The 11,418-nt window shown below is 37.6% G+C and overlaps 1 long non-coding RNA gene across 1 annotated transcript in view; it reads right to left on the bottom strand.

Annotated features, from left to right (window-relative positions):
• LOC147822783 (uncharacterized) overlaps window positions 1-11,157 on the bottom strand; it is a 52,690-nt gene extending 41,533 nt beyond the window's left edge. Inside the window, exon 1 of the long non-coding RNA XR_015444969.1 lies at window positions 11,053-11,157. This is a non-coding gene — a long non-coding RNA (uncharacterized LOC147822783). The remainder of the gene's footprint in view (window positions 1-11,052) is intronic.
• Window positions 11,158-11,418: the final 261 nt, after the last annotated feature.

The raw sequence follows: 11,418 nt of genomic DNA on the forward strand, positions 1-11,418 counted from the left end.
AGAGGGTCCACCTGGCAGCTCTCCCTCTCTAGGGTCTGGCCATGCTGAGCCTCACCGGGAAGCAGAATCCACAGAACTGGCTCCATTGGGGAAATTACCTTAAGTCTGGCATTTCTTTCTTTTTTTTTTTGTATATCCTTTTATCAGTACATTTTAGGTGTACAATATAATGTCATTCATCATTGGAAATTTGCACCTTTACATACTCTCTTGGTTCTTATTTTATCCCCTTTCCCCTGCCTTCCCTTCAACCCCTCCCTCAATCCCTATTTACAAAGACTTTCTTTCCTTTTTTTCATTTTCTCATATTAATTCCATTCCCTTCTTTACTTTCCCCTACCCCTCCCATTTCCCCTTCCCCTTTACCCCTTTTCTTCCTATTTCACATTATGCATTATACATTTTGATCCTTATTTACACTTTCAGTTTTTCACACTAGAGAAACTATTTGGTATTTACACGTGTGTCCTATTTATTTTACTCCAGAGTATCGCCTCAAGGTTCATCCATTTAGTAATAAATGTCTCTAATTTCTCATTTTTTATGACTGAGTAGCACTCCATTTTATAAAAAAAAAATGACAGTTTCTTGATCCAGTCTCCAGTTGATGGGCATTTGGGCTGTTTCCAGCTTTTAGCTATTACAAACTGTGCTGCTATGAACATGGGTACACATATATTACTGTAGTATGATTCTTTTATTTCTTTGGGGAGGATACCCAGCAGGGGAATAGCTGGGTCAAATGAGACTTCCAGTCCTAGTTCTTTGAGGTATCTCTATACTGATTTCCACAGTGGTTGCACCAGTCTGCACTCCCACCAACAGTGGAGCAGTGTTCATCTTTCCCCACAGCCCCACCAGCATTTGTTATTGGTTCATTTCTTATTAGCAGCCATTCTTTCCGGGGTGAGATGGAATCTCAATATTGTTTTCATTTGTATCACTCGAATGACCAGTGAAATTGAACATTTTTTCATATGTTTATTGGCCATTTCTACTTCTTTGTATGAGAAATGTCTATTCATTTCAGATGCCCATTTTTGGATTGGGTCTTTAAATTTGGGAGGTCTGATTTTTTGAAGTTTTTTATAGATTAGAGATAATAGACCTTTGTCTGAGGGACCACTGGTGAAAATTTTTCCCACATGGTGGGTTGTCTTTTCACACTGCTGGTCATTTCTCTTGCTGTGCAGAAGCTTTTTAATAAGAAGAGGTCCCACTTGTTTATTGTTTGTGCTAGTTCATGGGCAACTGAGGTTGTGTTCATAAAATCTTTTCCTACACCAATGTCTTCAAGAGTTCTACATTACCTCTGTTCCAGCCGGTTCAGCATTTCTCTTTTAATATTTCAATCTTTAATCCATTTTGATTTTAGTTGAGTGCATGGCGAGCGTTATAGGTCTAGTTTTAGTCTTTGGAAAGTGGAAACCCAATTTCTCCAGTACCATTTATTAAAGAGGCTATCTTTCCTCCAGTGAGGGTGTTTGGCTTCTTTGTCAAAGATGAGGTGGCTGAGTGTGTCTGGAGTTGTTTCTGCATCTTCTAATCTGTTCCACTGGTCCTCAGGTCTGTTTTTTTGGCAGTATCATGCTGTTTTTATCACAGTAGCTTTGTAGTATAGTTTCAAGTTGGGTGTTGTGATACCCCCTACCATGGCTCTGTTGCCTAGAATTACTTTCACTATTCTGGGTCTCTTCTGGTTCCAAATGAATTTTTGGATTGTTTTCTCAAGATTCGTGAAGTATGTTGCTGGGATTTCAATTTGGATTGCATTGAATCTATATAGCATTTTTGGAAGAACAGCCATTTTCACTATGTTGATCCTTCATACCCAGGAACAAAGGATGTCTTTCCATTTTCTGATATCATCTTCAATATCTCTTTTCAGAGTGCTATAGTTTTCAGAGAAGAGGTCTTGATTACTTTCATTAGGTTGATTCCTAGGTATTTCAGTTTTTTGGATGCTATTGTGAAAGGAATTGTTTGCCTTATTTTTCTCTCAGTGAGTGTGTTGTTTGTGTAGAGGAAAGCTATTGTTTTTTGTGTGTTGATCTTGCATCCAGGTACTTTACTGAATTTGGTTATTAAGTCTAGAAGACTTTTGGTGGAGTTCTGGGGTCTTCTATATAGAGTATCATGTCATCTGGAAATAATAACAAATTGACTTCTTCATTTCCTATCTTTATTCCTTTTATTTCTTTCTCTTGTCTAATTGCCATGGCTAATGTTTCCAAAACTATATTGAACAGGAGTGGTGATAGTGGACATCCTTGTCTTGCTTGTGCTTACAGTGTGAAGGACTTCAGGCTTGGCCATTTAGTATGATATTGGCTGTTGGTTTTTCATAGGTAGCTTTTATCAGATTGAGGTAGAGACCGTCTATTCCAATTTTTTGCAGGGCTTTTATCATAAATGCATGTTGGATTTTGTCAAATGTTTTGGTGGATCTATTGAGAAGATCATATGGTTTTTGACCTTGGCTCTATTAATATAGTGTATTACATTTATTGATTTTGTATTTTGAACCATCCCTGCACTCCTGGGTTGAGTCCCACTTTTTCAGGGTGTATGATCTTCTGCATTCTATTTGCCAGTATCTTATTAAGGATTTTTGCATTTTTGTTCGTGAGCGAGATTGCCCTATAGCTCTCATTTTTGGTTTGGTCTTTCTCTGCTTTGGGGATCAAAGTTATGCTTGCTTCCAGGAATGAATTCAGGAGTATTGCTTCTCTTTCAATTTCATTGAAGAGTTTAAAGAGTAGTGGCAGTAGTTCCTCTCTAAATGTCTTATAGAATTCAGCAGTGAAGCCATCAGGACCTGGGATTTTCTTAGTTGGTAAGTTTTTAATTACATTTTCAATTTCATTGATTGATATTGTGTTGTTTACAATTTTTAGGTCTTCTTCATTCAACTTTGGTAATTCATATGTATCTAGGATTCTGTCTATTTCTTCTGTGTTGTCCATCTTTTGGGCGTGTAGGTTTTGGAAGTAGGTATTGATGATCCTCTGGATTTCTGCTGGGTCTGTTGTAATTTCACCCTTTTCATTCCTAATTGCATGGATTTGGGCCTTTTCTTTCCTTTTTCTGACACGGTTGGCTAAAGGTTTGTCCATTTTGTTGATTCTTTCAAAGAACCAACTCTTGGCTTCATTGATTTTTTTGTATCGTTCTCTTAGTCTCCATTGCATTGATTTCTGGCCTGATCTTTATAATTTCCCCCTTTGTATTGGCTTTGGGTTTGTCTTACTCTTCTTTTCCTAGAAGCTTGAGGTTCAGCATCAGGTTGTTTAATTGGGCTCACTCTATTTTCCTAATATGAGCATCCTCTATTATGAATTTCCCTTGTAAGACTGCTTTCATTGTGTCCCATAGATTCTGATATGCTGTATTGTCATAGTCATTTAATTAAAGGAACTGTTTGATTTCTTCTTTAATTTTCTCTGTGATCCATTAGTTATTCAGAAGTGTGTTGTTCAATTTCTACGTGTTTATTAAATTTCTGAGGTTTCTTTTGCTATGGATCTCCAATTTCATTGCAGTATGGTCTGATAATATAGAGGGGATAACCTTAATACCTTTGCACTTACTTAAACATGTTCTATGAGCAAGTATGTGGTCTATTTTGGAGGATGACCTGTGTACAGCTGAAAAGAATGTGCACTCTGATTTTGTGGGATGTAACACTCTATAAAAATCTGTTAAGTTCATTTGTTCAAAAGTTTGATTGAGTTCTAGTATTTTGTTGCTTTTTTTTTGTCTAGTGGATCTATTTGTGACAATGGGGTACTGAGGTCCCCTCTACTATTGCATTAGTCCTTATATGATTTTTCATGTCTGTTAACATTTGTTTTATACAGTTGAGTGCATGAGTGTTTGGTGCATAAATATTTATGATTGTCATCTCTTCCTCTTGGATTGTTCCCTTTACAAGGATGTAATGTCCTTCTTTGTTTGTCTTAGTCCGTGTGGGTTTGAAATCTACTTGGTTTGCAAAGAGGATATCTACTCCTGCTTTTTTTCAGGTTCCTGTTACATGGAGTATTGTTTTCTACCCTTTAACTTTCAGTCTGTGAGTTTCTTTTTGTATTAAGTGTGCTTCTTGTATGCAGCACATTGTTGGATCTTGGTTCTTGACCATTCTGCCAGTCTATTTCTTTTGATTGGTAAGTTGAGACTGTTAGCATTGATGGTTATAACTGATACATATTGAGTTATCATTGTCATGGCTTTTTTTTTGTTAGTTTCTCCCCCTTTGCTTTAATTTCTTGTTGTGCCCAGTAGATTCATTCTGCTGGACTTCCTGGGTTTGTGATCCTCATTGTCTTTTCCTAGGATTTTGTCTTAAAGTTTTTGGAGTGCTGGTTTGGTATTCATGAAGTTCCTAAGGTGCTCTTTGTCATGAAAGTATCTTATTTCACCATCAATGTTGAAATACAGTTTTGCAGTGTACATCAGTCTGGGTTGGAGGTTGTTTTCTTTTTGGGCTTGAAATACATCACTCCAACCTCTTCTTGCCTTGAGTGTTTCTGTTGAGAAGTCTGGTGTGATTCTGATTGGCTTTCCTTTGTGTGTGATTTGTTTCTTTTCTTTAACTGTGTAGAACTTTGTTCTGTTGGATTTCTGGAATTTTAACAATTATGTCCCTATGTGTTCATTTTTTTGATTAAGGCTAGTTGGAGTCCTATATGCCTCACTTATCTGTATGTCAAGTTCTTTTCCCCTGTTGGGAAGTTTTCTGTCATCACTTCTGTGAACAGTTTTTTTTTTTTTCTTTATGTCATCTGCTCTCTCTCCTGTTTCTTCATTGACTCCAATCAGTCTTACATTATTCTTCTTTTCATTGTCTAGTAGCTGCTGGATTGATTTCTCATGGTCCCTTACAATTTTAAAGAAATTTTTCTTTTCCTGGTCACTAATTGGAATCTGATCTTCTATATCTGAAATTCTGTCTTCACATTGGTTCATTCTGCTGCATAGACTTTCAGTGGAGTTTTTAATCTCCTGGAAATCTGTTTGCATCTGTTTTATGGATTCCATTTGTTTCCCATGTTGGGATTCCATCATGTTCCTCAGCTCCTCTTTAGATTTATCAATCGTGTCTTGCACTATAAGCACAATCTCTGCTGTTATTTGAGAAATTATTTCTGATTTCAGTTTTTCCAGATCCTTTTTCATTGCTAGTTCAGGGAGTCCAGGTGGTTGAATATCAGAGTGTTCCATGCCATTTTCCTTTGGAGTTGATGTAGGTGATCTGGAAGTGTGGTTCTGAGGCTTGTTTATGTGTCTACTCATTTTGATGGGGGTGGGGTGCTGTAATGTTAGTGCCCGCGTGACTCACTTCCTCTGCCCTGGTAGCTGTGGCAGGTTGACCCAGAAGCATCCTCTCCACTGGGAGCTGTGGCATATTGACCTGGAAGCCTCCTCTGCCCTAGGAGCTGTGGCACATTGACCCAGAAGCCTTCTCTGCACTGTGAGCTGTGTGGGAGAAAATTTAGATTGCAAATTTTAGCAAGGTTGACCTGCCTTGTTTTTGATTTTGTTTTGTTGGAAGAGAGTCTTTAAAATTAAGATTTTAAAAATCTAAAAGTAAAAATAGCTGGAATAAATTTTATATACTTCTAAAATATTAAGTTGTCTAGGTATAAAACTATAATTAGAAAAATTATTGAAATTCCTTCTGAGAATAATGTTAATAGTAGCTTTCTCTAGGCAGGAATGGAAACTTTCCTTTAATCATTTGATTTTTTCCATTGCTTTTTACTTTTTCAAATATTTGATATTTTCTTTCATCAGAGATGATATGATAATTTGAGGACATTTTTTCTTTCTCTTAGGGCCACTATTCAAACCTCAGATTGTAATTAATGGATCTTCATTTTTAAAAATAGCTTTGACAATCAATGCAATGTATTTTGCAATATACGTAAAAGTATCCAAGTATAGCTATGCTCCTTTGCACATAAACTATGAACTGATAATTTGTACATTAATTTTCAGGTAGGAAATCTGAATAACTGGGTTACTGAGTTTACTAGATCACTTTGAGTCAGAGTGAGGATAACTACCATGACAATGATGACCAATCTGTAAATAGAGTCTCCTCTGCATGGATGGGGTGAAAGGAGGGCAGGGAAATGGGGAAAAAATAAGAACTAAGATACATCATGTAAAGGTACAAGATCTCAAAGATGAATGTAACTGTATTTTATACCTAAAATGTATCAATAAACTTAATGAGAAAAAATTTGAGAAAATAGTCTTTTCACAATATGAAATTTTCATTCATTTTTTTCACTAGTTCTGGCCACTTTGATTTCTAATTTTGTTCATTATCATGCCTATATATGCCTGATTTATTCCAAAATTTGAATTGATAGAAATCAAACATGTTTTTACATTAATTTGTTTTCTCATATTGCTACATAAATCTTGACATATTTACAGGTTACTTTTCTTATATGAATGTCAATAGATGTATTCAAGATAATATGAATCTGAGTCATATTTAAATTAGGCTCTTTTATTAAAGTTTTACTTCTTGTTAACAATTAAATATATGTTGCAGTGGAATGTGTGGGACTTAGTCTGAGTGACTGTGTTTCTAATACAGCTCAGCTATTTGCAACCTATATATTGAAAAAATATTATTTCCCCCTCTTGAGACTTAGTTTCTACACCTGTTAATGTGGTTATTCCTAATTGTTGTGCAGGAATATTGAAAAAATGAAATAAAAATCTTGAAATAAAATTTGTAGTATCCTAACTAGCTAGTGCAGGTGCTCAGTTAGCCTTACTGGTTTCCTTATGTATTACCGTCTACAATAAATGTGGCTGCCAGTCTTCTTCTCCAAAGTTAGTATTATAGTACTCATCTGGAAGATAACTCTTCCTACAAATTATTTATATATCCAGCTGTGTGTACTATGGTTTTTATAAGGTCCAATGGCCACTAGTGGCTCTAGGGGTTATGGGCCAGAGATACTTGATATACTGTAGAACAAATATTCTATTTTCAAGGATCCCAGTCTAGAGTCTCGATCTCCTGCAAGGTGATATGATACAAGGAGAAAAGAAGACACAGAGATTTACAACAAAATGGGAAACTGGGGTGGACCACACCAAGCATGTGGTGAAGACCCCAAGCAACCAGGACTGCCAGTATTTATTGATTATGCAAGCATGAGTAAAATAGTGTAGAGGGATATGTGTGGGATCCAGTGATATTAGCTGACACCAGCAAGGCTTATAAAAGGGAGATAAAGTATTCTTTCAAAAAGAGCAGAACAGAACAAAGGTAGGTCATAGTTAACTAATAAGCTACTAAAACAATTAAGGGAGGGGTAACTGTAGGAATGGAATGTGGTTTGGAGCCATGGTCCTTGACCACAATGTTATCTCACTTAAAAGACCTGCACCTTCACAGACCAAGTTTTAGTTCTCCATCACAGCTGCTGGTAGGGGGCTTATGCTAGCCCATGTGGCATTGGACATGTTCATGTGAGTACATAGGCTTCGATCTGGCTCTTAATACATTGTGGCCAGTTATAAGGAAAGAATGCCTGCTTCATATTATAGCCTTCTGTGACTTTGATCAAGGGGGTCTGCCACTTCTATTGGACCTATTTATAATTATCTGAGACTATTACATAATTCTAGTTTATGGACAAAAATTTGTTGCATACATTTAACATACATTGAACTTTCCAGGCTCACAATCCCTATGTAATTGAGGAAAGATTTAATTTAGTGGGAGACATCTTTATAATTTTGGAAACTAAAGTGACTAATGACTACTTTACATTTCAAAAATACAATGGTACTTTTGTTCACAAATACTTTTGTTTGAAATCAATTTGGTTTGCAAACAGAAGGGTTTGGCAAAATTTTGTTTTTGATTGCAAACTCTGCATTGCATAAAGAACATGACCATGACCATCTTTTCTGCATGAACACAAATGTGGCCATCTTTCCAGAATCATGGAATGAATTAAGTTCATGAACTTCACTACCACTGTATATACCTGTGTTTTTCTGATTTTGTAACTTTCATTTTTAATATTTTCGGATATAAGACCAGCTTGCCAAATGCACTAAAACCTTGGTTTGTGAGCATAATTTGTTCTCAAAACATGCTTGTAATCAAAGCACTTATATATCAAAGCAAATTTCCCCATAACAAAAAATAGAAACTCAGATGATTGGTTTCACAAACCAAAAGTATTCATATAAAAACAATTAAAATACTGTAATGGAATACAAAATAAAAAATATAAAGTGCAAGAAAAATTAAACAAATTAACATGCAGTTACCTTTGAAAAACTTCATAGCTGATGTGAGGGAGACAAAAGAGAGGAGGGTTATTGTGTAGGATGACTTTCACTATCACTAATGGAATCACTGCTGTCTATTGTTGGCTCAATGAAATCTTTTTCTTTTTGTGCAATTTTAACAAGGAACCTGTGCAATGACACTTGGTTTTCTTCCTTTTGAAGATTTCATGGAAATGTGACTATGTATACTTGTTAAACAAATTCAGCACATGCACTGTTACAGCCTTATTTAGGTAGTGCTTTTCTACAAATGTTGTACTATTTCCCACATTTTATACATCTTCCTAATCTCATTTGAGGTAAGGCATTCCTCTGACTTTTTTCTTTCTCCTTTATTGATGAGATCTCCTCCATACCTTCTTGCTGTTAGGAGAAAATCAGCCACAATACCATAGCAAGAAGAAAAGAATCATTGGGTCAATTGTCATTATGTGACGTTTGGCATCACATACTACTCATATTGCAAGACATAGGTCATTTATGAAGTTAAAAATTATAAGAAATATTTGCTCATCTTGCAGAACAAGTTACTTGAAAACCAATGTTTTACAGTGTATTATATTGTTATTGTTTGTATCTGGAAAGTTTCCCAGAGGATTGATCCCTAATATAGCAATGTTCATAGATGGGGACTTGGGGCAGCAATTAGATCATGAGGGTTCTGACCACATCAATGGATTAATCCATTGGTGGGTTTATAATTTGATGGGAGATGATGGAAATTTAGAAGGTGGGACATAGTTAAGGGAGTGAGTCCTTGGGGCCTGCCTTTATGGAATCACTCTCTTTTTCTGTGTGTGTCTTAGTCATTTTCTTTATCACTGAGGCACACTTCCAAACACCCACAAATTAAAGAAGGAAAGGATTATTTTGGCTCACAGTTTGTAGTGGTTTCAGGCCATACTTTGATGGGTTCAAAGCAGAATAGCATCCCAGAGAGGCATAGAAGAGGAATAGCTTCTCACATCATTATGTCCAGGAAGTAGAGAGAATCAAGGGAAGAGTCCAGAAGCAAGATAAACACTTCCAGGCCATGCCTTTAGTGAGTAACATCTTGACGAGATGCTATTTCCTAACATCAAGCCAGTTGCACTGCCCCATAATCCAATCACCTTCTAAGGTCCTGCCTTTAGTCACATGAAGCTTTAGGGGGACATGTAGATATAAACCATAACATTCCTTCCCTGCCTTCCAAGAGACTCATGTCTATCTCCCTATGCAAACTGCATTTATTTCATCTTTAAGAGTTGCCAGAGTCCTAACAGTTCCAACGTTGCTGAATCATCCAAGTACAAATTATCCATTGCTACTTAAGACAAACTTACGCTATGAGGCCCTGTTAAAATAATTTTTAATATGTTAAACACTTTTGACATATAGTGGCACACTATAAATATTTTCATTCTAAAGGAAGGAGCAGGGAAGTAGAAAGAAATTGCACCAAAACAAAACCAAAATCCAGTGGGGACAATATTATATCCTATAGTTCTATGTCCAGCCCCAGGGGCAGGTTGTGGCAAGAGGTGAGCTCCAAAGTGCCAGCGTGGCCCTACCCCTGTGGTATTGTTGGTGCTTTTAGCCCTCCAGACTGCTCTTGTGGACTAACTTCTCTTACTCCTTGTGGCTTTCATTAAATCTTACATATTCCCAACTTCTCCTACTTTCTGGGATCTCTACTGCATTTTTCACTTCACTTTCAGTGTTTCATGCACTGCTCTCACAGGAGCATATTGCTTGGCCTCCCAGGCCTTCTTCTAAAATCTGTAGCTTCCCCCACCCCCGCATCTCTAGCATTCTGCATGCCTGTAAAAAAGCAAAACCATGTGGATGATGCCAGTGTCTGTCACCAGCCCCTGCATTAGTCAGGGCCCCTTAAATCACAAATACAGAGTTCCTGGATGGCAGAGTACTGTGGATCAAATGCTGATAGCAAATTCTCTAAGTGGCCCTTCTCAAGCAGGGTGCCTTGGAGCTTTCTTCTCAAAGCAAAGCCTTTCACTTTTGCAACTGTGAGCTTTCTAAGGGTAAGGTCTTGCTCCATCCTGTGATGGCCTCAAGCCATCTTTTCCAAAATCCTGTAGTAAAGTAATTGACTTCTTTTTAATGCTAATCTTTTCTTCAACCAAACTCTCTTTTGCTCCAACTTGACAGCCCCTTCCTTTCTGGGCAAACTGGGAAGATTTTAAATGGGCTTTTTGATCCCAGTTTTCAGCATAAACCTTGCTAAAAGCAGTAAACTTTAGGCATGATCCAGCCTGAATATTGGACTGCTTTGAAATTTCCTCCACCAGATTGATTATTCTGCTGCCATTAATCTCAGTCTCCCACAGTCTCAGGACATGAGCAAAATGCAGACAACCTTTCTGCCAGAGCATAACACACATATGCTGGAGTCCAACTGCCAGTGGAGCTCTTCCCAACTGAAACCACCTGACCCTAGTCTTTACTGTCAGCATTCTGGTCTTCTGAGCTCCTGCCAGAATCTCCGATAAGGTTACCTACCTACATCTATGGCTGCTTCTCCAGCCAGCATCTGCTAACCTGTCCAAACCTTTCCTCAAACCAGGTCCAAAGGCTTTTGAAACATGTGGTCAAGTATAGTCACAGCAGTGACTCCACTTCTCCAGTACCAAAATCTGTCTTAACCCATTGCCTTGTCACTGAGACACAATACGTGACATGCACAAATTAAAGAAGGGAAGATTTATTTGAGCTTACATTTCGTAGAAGTTTCAGTCCATAGCAGGCTGTAGGGCAGAATGGCATGACAGAGAGGCACGGTAGAGGAGAGCTGCTCTCAGCAGCATGGCACACAGGAAGCAGAGGGTGAGAGCAAGAGGGAGGGAGGGAGCGAGGGAGGGAGGGAGGGAGAGAGAGAGAGAGAGAGAGAGAGAGAGAGAGAGAGAGAGAGATCTATCAAGGGAGGAACCAGAAAGGGAGATAAATCATTCCAGGCAATGTTCTGAGTGTCCCACATCTCTACCTGACATCACCTCCTAATAGCAAGCCAATTATAAGCCCCACAATTGAATCACCTTCTAAAAGACTGACCTATAAGAGCATGAGACCCTTAGGGAACATCTA

This window comes from Heterocephalus glaber, unplaced genomic scaffold (assembly GCF_053883595.1).
Source record: "Heterocephalus glaber isolate CG9 unplaced genomic scaffold, H.glaber_assembly_v1.0 deba00001608, whole genome shotgun sequence".
Lineage (NCBI taxonomy): Eukaryota > Metazoa > Chordata > Mammalia > Rodentia > Bathyergidae > Heterocephalus > Heterocephalus glaber.